The following is a 7,500-nucleotide window of genomic DNA, read 5'->3' as shown; positions in this document are numbered from 1 at the left end:
CTGACCCCCCCCCCCCCAGCCACAGTCCCCAAAGGTGTACAAGCAACTCCCAACCCCCCCCCCCAGATGCAAGCCCCAAAGGTGTACAAGCAGCTCCACACCCCCCCAAGACACTGGCCCCAAAAGCCTAAATATATGCCAAGAAAGTATTAATGCAAGTGCCAAATGCTACAGACAGGCCCAAAAGCACAGGCCCCAGATGCTCGAGGCCGAGATGTAACTTGGCTTTCTGAATTACTGGAAAGCGGCTTTCATTCTCAGCGAGGTGTGCGCAGGCTAGACAGGATGGGGCTTCAGGCACCTCTTCACCTGTGGAAACACGCTGCCATCAGGCACTGCCATGCCAGACAAGCTTTTTCTGTTAAAACACCCTTCTCAGATGCCCTGTGGCATTCTAGTGACCTGCTTAGCTCCGATTCTAAAGACTAACGTCACAGCCCACCTTGCCTGTGGCACCTGATGAACAGAAGAGAAAGCAACCATACCGTTTGGAAACCGTCACTGCACGTGCTGCTCCTTGATGCTCTGTAACCTCTTCTCAAATCCTCAGCCACTTCTGTGTAGAGCCTGCCATGACACCTGAAAAGCAAAATGGATACCCTTCGCAGTCACCTTGCGCAACTTGGCCATTCCGCTCCAACCCCACTCACGACCAGCCTGCCCTTCTCGTGCTGCTCTTCAGAGTGCAGCTTGGCCCCTCTGAGTCTGTGCAAGGCACCTGCGAAAGAAAAAGAAAAGCATAGGCCGCGGCAGCATCCAAAGCCACAGCACAGCTAGGACAGGTACTCTCATCTGCTCCCTTACTCTGCCAACTCACCTGCCCTCGAGGCAGATGCTTCCATCTGCTCTCTTAAGCTCTTATATTTTAACATTGTATGTGGTTTGGTTTTTTAAGTTAAACAAGTTTAATTTAGAAAGTTATACATGTACTTAAACATCATGAATTATATATATTATGCAAGTAAATATTATTCAAATAGCATAAGCATGCGTGAGACATTAAAACGAGTTTGTTTTGGGGGCGAAAAAGAAGATGCTTTCAAACACTTGTCTCTGCTTGTTTTTAAGGTGTAAAAAGATGGTTCCTGCATCCAAGAGATTTACCATACACCGTTCTTCCAACGTTCTCACAATATCACTGAAAAGAATTTGCAGATTTCACAGGTGGAAAGATCAACAAGGTATATTTACCGCTGTAATGCAACTTTGTCATCATGTAATGGGACATCCCCCAATGCTGAAAGTTGTTAATATTTTCAGACAATAATTGTATCACAGTATCACGGTATCACAGATTTCTAGGTTGGAAGAGACCTCAAGATCATCGAGTCCAACCTCCGACCTAACACTAAGTACTCCACTAAACCATATCGCTAAGCTCTACATCTAAACGTCTTTTAAAGACCTCCAGGGATGGTGACTCCACCACCTCCCTGGGCAGCCCATTCCAATGCTTAATAGCCCTTTCGGTAAAGAAGTACTTCCTAACATCCAACCTAAAACTCCCCTGTCGCAACTTTCGCCCATTCCATTGTAGACCAACGACTGTGGCTTATTCTTTCTCTTAATATCAGTAAAGTTCCTGCTTGACAAGAAGCATATACTTTCCTCTGAGAAGGCTAATTCTTCAGAAAACAGTTCTCTGCAACTTCTAGTATTAAACGTTGCTTATGGGAAGACTTATTTTTAGTGAATCAAGAGATATATTCATATAATTCCAGTCTCTGTTTTTTGGAAGTGTTTTTCTCTGCCTAGTCCACGAAGTACTCTGATATAATTTTTCTATCTTCTTGGTCTCTCTTTAGGAGGTAAAATATCCTGAGTATTTGGACCTCCGAGACTACATGTCTCAATCAAGTGGAGAACCACTCATCTACGCCTTATATGAGGTGCTGGTGCATCATGGTATCAACTGTCACTCAGGACACTATGTATGCTACATGAAGGTAGAAGTCAACATCATTTCTAACAGGGTAAAGGTTGTGCTGGCAAACCAGTTAAAGTGTTACTAGTAGTACTGTTTCTAGGAAAAAAGACTTTCTGAAATAATCCCAAACTTGAAAATGGGATCTTGTATAAAATCTTAAGCTGTGATTGATTCTGCTTAAGAGAGGCCACACGTGTACCTACTGACAAGCTAGGTGATAAGTGTTTTTGTACACTTATAAGTGGTCATTTTGTAAAGAGACTGCTGGAAAATCTGAACAGTGCTGCTGCAGAACTCTGAATGGGGGGATAGCAACTGTCTTAACTGATCTGGAATCTTGAGTTTACTTTTCAGTGGACAGGAGGAGAGTCTCTCAAGGCAAACAGAGAGAGAAATAACACCCGATACTCATGTCAACATAAATTTATGCTCAGAGTGTAGGTGTAGGAACAGCATCGGTATGTATATGGAACATCGGGAGAGGAAACTAGATCGGTATTTACAGCTTTTCTACTTCCTTGTCAGGGAGACGTTATCTCCAAATTAGAAATTGATGTATTTTGAATAAGAGGTGGTGGATCGGATTTATTCTTACTAGTGTTAATATTTGCTCTTGCAGAGTACCTAATATCTGATAATGCATCAATCAATCGTCAAAAATAAACTTAAAAATGTGTAAGGCTTATCTCGTTGGTCGATACAAAGACCAAGGTCTTTTCTCCTTTCTCTTTCAAGTCTAAGTTTGTGGTTTAAGTTATAATAAGGAAAAAAGCAGTAGTTGAGGTAATCAGGTTAAAGATTATAGATGGAGAGGAACTTGGCGTTAGATACTAAAAACAGGATGGCAGTTAGCCTTGCCTTAGAAAAATTAAAATGGTTGACTAAACTTTTTTTTCCCAAAACGTTGTGCTGACCAGCCAATTTGAATTTGGCGGTATTAAAGCTGTCTGCAATAAGTTTTTCTGTTTTGGATTGTAGCTAGTTCCTCTAGGTGCTCCCGCAGAATAGTATTTTTACTATACCTATATATACTTTATATATTTACTATACCTATATATACCTAATGCCTTTCTTAGAAACAAACAAACAAAATCTCTTTTTAAATATAACTTTCTTGCAGTTGTTACTGATGGACTTGCTCCGCCACAAAGGATTCTTTTTCCACCTGAGAAGATACGTATGGATTGGCAAGAAACACAAAGTGTTGGAGTTGGCCTGTACAATCTTGGCAACACACGCTTTCTTAATGCTACTCTACAGTGTTTGACCTACACCCCCCCACTTGCCAATTACATGCTTTCTCTTGAGCACAGCCAGTCATGTGAGTACTTTCTAACAGTATTTTAAATCTGTTGGATAGCTCTGAAGGTGAAAGAACAGCAGTGATTCTGTGAGACAAAGTTACTTGCCTGATTTTACCTGTAGAAGCTGGCTTTGAGCATTGTATTAGCAGTGGGCTCAGAATAGCATATGGAGTGCGTTTAATGCACCATGTGGTTTTTTTGTTTGTTTGTTTGTTTGTTTTTTTAAAAGGATCTTTTCTTGCTTCATGGGAATAATGAAGTGCATTGGACAGTAATGCATTTAATGAACATTTGGCATTTGGGCTATTTGGGCTTCCTGCTGCTAGAAAGGCAATAAAATTTAGGATGTTGGCATCATAGGTCTTTAGTCTTCACAGCCTAGGTTCCATAATGCACTACAATAAATGGTCTGTTCGTTGTTGAACCAATTAAAAAAAAAAAGAAGCAAACAAAAACAAAACCTAGAAAGCAATATGAGCTGTTATGAACATGACTAGATTTTTTTGTGGGACTGTATTAAAATCTAGACTGATTTTGTCCTAAATAAAATGTTGTACTATAAACTAAATGTTGTACTAAACGTGTATGCTTTTTAGGCTGGTATCTTTGTATCGATACCTAGAAATTTAACTGTTTTCTTCCTGTATATAGAAATTGTTTCAGTTAAGAATCCTGTTGAAAAAAGGAGGGCAGAAGTACTATTACATACATTACTTTAGTTTTTCCTTTCTCCCAAAGGACTCGTAGCTCTGTATCATGAAGCTCACCTGACAGCACTGTGCTGAAAATAACCCACATTCTCTTAATGCTGTATCATCAATGTCAAATATTCTTTCCTCATATATTTTGCAGCCTGTGGAGTTCACATTCCTGTCAGCCTTCACAAACGTGACTTTGCAGTAGTCTTTTAGATTTCTCATCACAAAATGCACTTGAACACAAGCTTAATGGATATTTTTATTCTATAAAGTTGTGTGAAATGAAATGTTACGAGACTGTTGGGACAAGGAGAGTGGATATTGTATCTATAGTTTAAATGTTACTTATATGTTTGTTTGTAGTTATGTCTGTTTCGCTAGACTGGGATGCTTTCTTCTTTCACTCTTCAGGTCGTGAACAAGATTTTTGCATGATGTGCACGATGGAGACTCACATTAACCAGGCCCTGCGTTGCACTGTTGATGCCATCGAGCCTACGCGTGTTATCAATAACCTCAGTCGTAAGTGGCTTCAGATGTGTTTCTTTTTCAGTATCTTGTAATCTTCAAATAATTATTTGATGTGTATAAATGGTTTTAACACTGTAAAGAAGAGAGATTTTAGAAATACGAGAATTATTTCATTTTTAAATGAGGTAAATACTATCATCTTCTTATTTAGGAATAGGACAACATTTCCGTTTTGGCAGTCAAGAAGACGCACACGAGTTCTTGCGCTATACTGTCGATGCTATGCAGGAAGCGTGCTTGAATGGAAGCACCAAGTCAGCATAAACAAATTCACTTTTATACGTTCTCTAGCACCTTGTAGTCCTTTATTTACTATCAAAACTGAAAGTCTACGTCATCCTTGGTTTTCATAAAACTCTTTGAAGAGTTAACTGTGTGCCTTAAATCTTCTGAGGTCTGATTATAATTTATTTCCAGATTGGACAGATCTTCTCAAGCTACCACCATCATTCATCAAATATTTGGAGGATTTCTAAGATCAAGAGGTACTTTAAAAAATATTCCTGTCCTTAGAACTGATCTGTGTCTTTTGTCGGTAGTAAAGCAGTCTGCAGTTTGTCTAAAGTAGTATCTATCGACAACTTGAATTTGGACAGTTAGTCTCCTCCACGTATTGTTAAGCATTTATATTTTGCTTCCACTGAAGTGCTTGAATTGCAAAGCAGTTTCGGATACGTATGAGGCATTTCTTGATATCACTTTGGATATAAAGGTAGGATGTTTTGTAAATATAATTCATGATGTTTAAGTACATGTATAACTTTCTAAATTAAACTTGTTTAACTTAAAAAACCAAACCACATACAATGTTAAAATATAAGAGCTTGGTGGTGGTTAGAAAGTGGATTGGACTTTGTCCTTCTGTGGAACCCCTGTAAATAGTCTCCGCATAAGGAGACAGCTCCACGTAAGGACACAGTTCAAGAGCTGTGCAAGACGCTGCTTAGTGAGCCAGCACAGGCTGCTAACATTAATTACCACAGAGCCAGCTCACATTCTCAACTCACAGGAACCTGCTGCTGCCTTCCACTCCAAATCATTCTCCATAGCTCCTTGCTTCAGCTCACCACTACTACAAAATGAAGCAACAACAACAACAACAACAACAACAACAAAGCTGCGTCTCCTTATTTCTAAATGAAGTTAAAAGATAACTTATGCTCTAAGTCATGCAATACATAAAACTAATATCTAGTATTAAGACATAATTAGTAATAATCTTACTCGCTACATTTGTAGCAATTCTCTCCATCCAGCTCTTCAGGTTTCACAAATAGTTCTAGAGCTCTGGTAACAGATGAAACCGCCTAGAGGAGCGAGAGAGAAGAGCGTAAAGTCACTGTAAATTCAAAATTCCAGAGATGCACTAGGAGTTTATAAGAGAATCTGACTAATACATACGTAAGCGATCTACTATGAGCACTGTGAAGAAGGAGGCAGGAAGAGCATGCTCAGCGTTTACCTTACCTGGAAGTCATTTTACTTTGAAACAAATCATTTTCCAGTAACGCAGACAGCATCTATAGTGTGCTTTGTCATCAATACTGGGAACAAATCCAGCAGTCTAACAATTAGATGTATATTGAGGTAGAACAACAAAGAAGTATGCAAAGAAGAAATGCTGTTCTGAATAATAGCCAAAATATTCATAGCCACTGTATTTGTTCTCCCCACATAGCTGAAAAAACAACACTTGAAACATATTTTTCAAAACATATTTTAATATCCAGCAGACTGTTCAGTCATCAAGCATTTAAAGACTGTTTTAAATAATCTCTAGATTAATCTAAAAGGAATCCCATAAACTGCAGCCGCTTACCTTTAATATACTCGCTGGATGCGATGGAGCTGTATTTCTTGCTTTCACCTGCACTGGAAGGCTTCCCTTCCTTGTGAGGTTGTTTACTGCCCTCACTTCTGCATTGCTCTCATAAAGAGCCATCTGGAGGATGGCATTCTTCCTTCTTCTCCCGGGTTTTCTTCTGGAAACGAGGACCTAAGTATTCCAAGAAGCCTTTCACTTTCCTGATGTTTCTCCTTTTTCTTCTTTTTGTTACGCTTGCGATTGGCATTGTCAAAGTGGAGCGCAGAGAAATACAAATCATAAAGTCTGAAAGAAACATGCAAGTTAAAAAGAGAAAAAAAGATGTGGCACTTGTTGCATATAGGAAACTTTATTTATTTTACCCCAGGGGATGATTTGCCGCATGTCAGCGATTTTGTGGTACTTTGTGCACATGTAACTTCCTTTAGATGCAGCAAACTTAAGCCCTCAGATTGAAGGACCATAGGTCCTGGTTGGTACACAGATCATTAACAATGGTTAGCTCTGGAATATATGCAAGTAAAAAAAAAAAAATGTTTTAACCTAATCCAGAATGGTGTGCAGATGTGATTCAAACTACGTGGTCCAAAGCTAGTGCTCTGACACAATTCAGCAATATCTTTCCTGTCTTCACTGATCAACCTAATAATCCCCAGTCACGATCCCCAGCCAGATTATGCTATCTAAATAACTTAGAAACTATGAAAAACTGGCACCACTGGGGATGCCAGTCGTGCCAGTGCAATCTCTGGACTCACTGCACTGCATCCGCAGTGGTGCCAGTGCACTCTGCAGACTCACTGCAGTACATCCCCGGTGGTGCCAGTGCACTCTCTGGACTCACTGCACTGCATCCCCAGTGGTGCCAGTGCACTCCCTGGACTCACTGCAGTGCATCCCCAGTGGTGCCAGTGCAGTCTCTGGACTCACTGCACTGCATCACCAGTGGTGCCAGTGCACTGCCTGCACTCACTGCACTGCATCCTCAGTGGTGCCAGTGCACTCTCTGGACTCACTGCACTGCATCTTCAGTGGTGCCAGTGCAGTCTCTGGAGTCACTGCAGTACATCCCCGGTGGTTCCAGTGCACTCTCTGGACTCACTGCACTGCATCCCCAGTGGTGCCAGTGCACTCTCTGGACTCACTGCACTGCATCCCCAGTGGTGCCAGTGCACTCTCTGGACTCACTGCACTGCATCCCCAGTGGTGCCAGTG

At 40.7% G+C, this 7,500-nt stretch overlaps 1 protein-coding gene and 1 long non-coding RNA gene across 4 annotated transcripts in view; one reads left to right on the top strand and one right to left on the bottom strand.

The window, feature by feature from the left end:
- LOC310892020 (uncharacterized protein) overlaps positions 1 to 579 on the bottom strand; it is a gene marked incomplete at its 3' end in the record, with an annotated part of 6,904 nt that extends 6,325 nt beyond the window's left edge. Inside the window, exons 1-2 of the mRNA XM_083854207.1 lie at positions 486 to 579; positions 222 to 309 (exon numbers count right to left, since the gene is read on the bottom strand). The remainder of the gene's footprint in view (positions 1 to 221; positions 310 to 485) is intronic.
- The window catches only part of LOC310892022, a 14,525-nt gene extending 9,068 nt beyond the window's left edge, over positions 1 to 5,457 (top strand). For 2 of the 3 annotated variants that reach the window (XR_014577844.1, XR_014577845.1), the window contains 4 exons: positions 1,069 to 1,181; positions 1,806 to 1,946; positions 3,048 to 3,248; positions 4,341 to 5,457. This is a non-coding gene — a long non-coding RNA (uncharacterized lncRNA). The remainder of the gene's footprint in view (positions 1 to 1,068; positions 1,182 to 1,805; positions 1,947 to 3,047; positions 3,249 to 4,340) is intronic. The other variant, XR_014577846.1, reaches the window with a different exon arrangement.
- The last annotated feature ends 2,043 nt before the right edge of the window (positions 5,458 to 7,500 follow it).

The sequence above is a fragment of the Anser anser genome (genome assembly GCF_964211835.1).
Source record: "Anser anser genome assembly, contig: HAP1_SCAFFOLD_420, whole genome shotgun sequence".
NCBI lineage: Eukaryota > Metazoa > Chordata > Aves > Anseriformes > Anatidae > Anser > Anser anser.
Note: the sequence above shows the minus strand (reverse complement) of the source record. Positions and strands in the feature narration are given on the sequence as shown.